Source organism: Myotis brandtii, unplaced genomic scaffold (assembly GCF_000412655.1).
Source record: "Myotis brandtii unplaced genomic scaffold, ASM41265v1 scaffold3723, whole genome shotgun sequence".
In the NCBI taxonomy this organism is placed as follows: domain Eukaryota; kingdom Metazoa; phylum Chordata; class Mammalia; order Chiroptera; family Vespertilionidae; genus Myotis; species Myotis brandtii.
This window is the reverse complement of record NW_005364312.1, coordinates 51,722-54,151: the sequence shown is the minus strand read 5'-3', so window position 1 is coordinate 54,151 and position 2,430 is coordinate 51,722. Positions and strand designations below refer to the sequence as shown.

The window sequence follows — 2,430 nt, the reverse complement described above, 5'->3', positions numbered from 1 at the left end:
CAGGAGGCAGCTGATCGATGTTTCTCTCTCATCGATGTTTCTAACTCTCTATCCCTCTCCCTTCCTCTCTGTAAGAAATCAATAAAATATATTTTAAAAAAATAGGTAAGAAATACTTAAAAGGCAACCTTGAGAATTATTATTTCCATGTTTCTATATTTCATTTAATATACTCATTTTATCATCATTTTCATGTTGAAAAGAATACTCCCTGGAAAATACTGTGTTTTCAACCACAATTTTGTGCATATGTGTAATTTTATGTGTGCCGATGTGTGATGTTGTGCACATGTATTTATTTGCAGCCTGACGGGATTAATTTGAAATAGAAATGTGCATGGAATTTGAATTTATTCCTATTTATTTTTACAATTTTTACATTTTCTATCTTTTTTTTTTTTTTCAGAAAAACCTGTGGGGATACATGGTAAACATTCTATAAACTTTTTACTCCTAACCCTAATTGTTTACTTACTGTCTCTAGCATTGTCTGCCTTTTTCCTTATATGACATCCACAGGCTCACTTTCTGCTTATGTAATTCTCCAAATTCAGTTCCACCTGTTTATTTTTCTAACTTTCTTCCTTCTCCATTTATTCTGTTTTCCATCTCATACTTGTACTTCCATATAAATTTTGGTATTTTCTGCTTCCAGAGACTTGCCATATGTTTGGCACATGATTGATTTCCACTCTATATACACTGCCCATAAAATATCGATGTAATTAAGACTCTGCCTTTTCGTTGTTGTTGTTCAAGGGGCCATTTTATGCAAACTTTGAGTAATGGGAGAAGATTCCAAATGTGATGAGCACAGTTCCTTCCTCCATTGCCCTGTCAAACACTGTGTAAACCCTGATGTCATTCTCAAATGATGTGTGACCTGGAGCCTCACTCTTTCAACTTCCCAGAGATCATATTAGCCAAGTTTTATCATTTATATAAATATTTTATGTAATATTTTTGGACCTTTTCCTTCCAACTACATTAAATGTTCTTTATTCTTTCACATTTTTACTCAGTTAATAATTCTGAAAACTGCAATACCTTTTACAAGTTGCAGAAGGATGTTATATCTTAAGGAAAGTTATGTATAATGTGTCTTTAACTCAGAACTCTCTATGTGGATGACATGAGAAGCTTTTTGTCAGAGCATGATCCCAAAAGACATTTTTCATTGAGCCCTGATAGAATCATTAAAAACTTATCCTCCTCCTTTTCTAATGTTACATTTCAATTATATTTTAGTTTAGAGCTAAAATGGAATTTGGGAACAGAGCTGTTTATATATATATAAGCAGGCTTCATATGATTACTGATACGGACACAGGTATTGGTAGCAGGGTACTTTTCTCTACAGTGGTCGGCAAACTCATTAGTCAACAGAGCCAAATATCAACAGTATGATAGAAATTTCTTTTGAGAGCCAAATTTTTAAAACTTAAACTATATAGGTAGGTACATTGTTATTAACTTAATTAGGGTACTCCTAAGGCTTAGGAAGAGCCACATTCAAGGGGCCAAAAAGCCGCATGTGGTTTGCGAGCCACAGTTTGCCGACCACAGCTCACATTAGTAATTTGCTCTTGCATCACAGTTTGCCGACCACGGCTCACATTATTAATTTGCTCTTGCATCACACTGTCTTAGATATGTGTGTCTTTCGGCATTTTAGTCTGAAAAATTGGAAGGCCCAAAGCAAGACCAAAGATTGATATAGTTTATCCCAGAGGAAGTTCTACTTGAGGTCTGCCATGCTTTCATTTCCCATCTTATTCCTTTTGCACTAATGGGTATGAAGGTGACACTGGCTCTCATTGGTTAAATGATCTTAGGATTCTTTAGCTTCACTCTTTAGAAATGTGGGTCCCCTTTAATAAAAGAATTAACAATGGAAGGGTTTCAATTTATTGTTCTCTTCTCTTCCTGATATTGTGCCTTCATTATGTTTGAACTTTTTTTTTCTTTCTTTCATTTTTTCAGATAAGGATGAACAGAATAAAGGCAAGTCACATTAATGTATTTCACTTTGCACTTACTCATTTTCATTTGCTTATTTTGCGTTTGTTTTCAACTCTCAAAGATCATCTTCCTTACACTAACATACACATGAAATTGTACATCATTTTTTCTTGTTTTGATATGATTTCAACTGAAGTTAGCTAAGTTCATTTCTTATTCAGTTTACCACATTATTATTTCTTTGATGTCCCTGTCCTTACAATTATGCAAATATTTCACTGCTGCTGGAAATGAAGACTGGTGCAGCCACTGAGGAAAACAGTATGGAGTTTCCTCAAAAAATTAAAAATGGAACTGCCATTGGACCCAGTAATCCCACTTCTAGGAATATATCCGAAGAAACCAGAAACACCAATCAGAAAGGATATATGCACCCATATGTTCATAGCAGCACAATTTACAATAGCT

At 34.4% G+C, this 2,430-nt stretch overlaps 1 pseudogene; it reads left to right on the top strand.

Annotated features, from left to right (window-relative positions):
* The window catches only part of LOC102256306, a 58,119-nt pseudogene that overhangs the window by 4,720 nt on the left and 50,969 nt on the right, over positions 1-2,430 (top strand).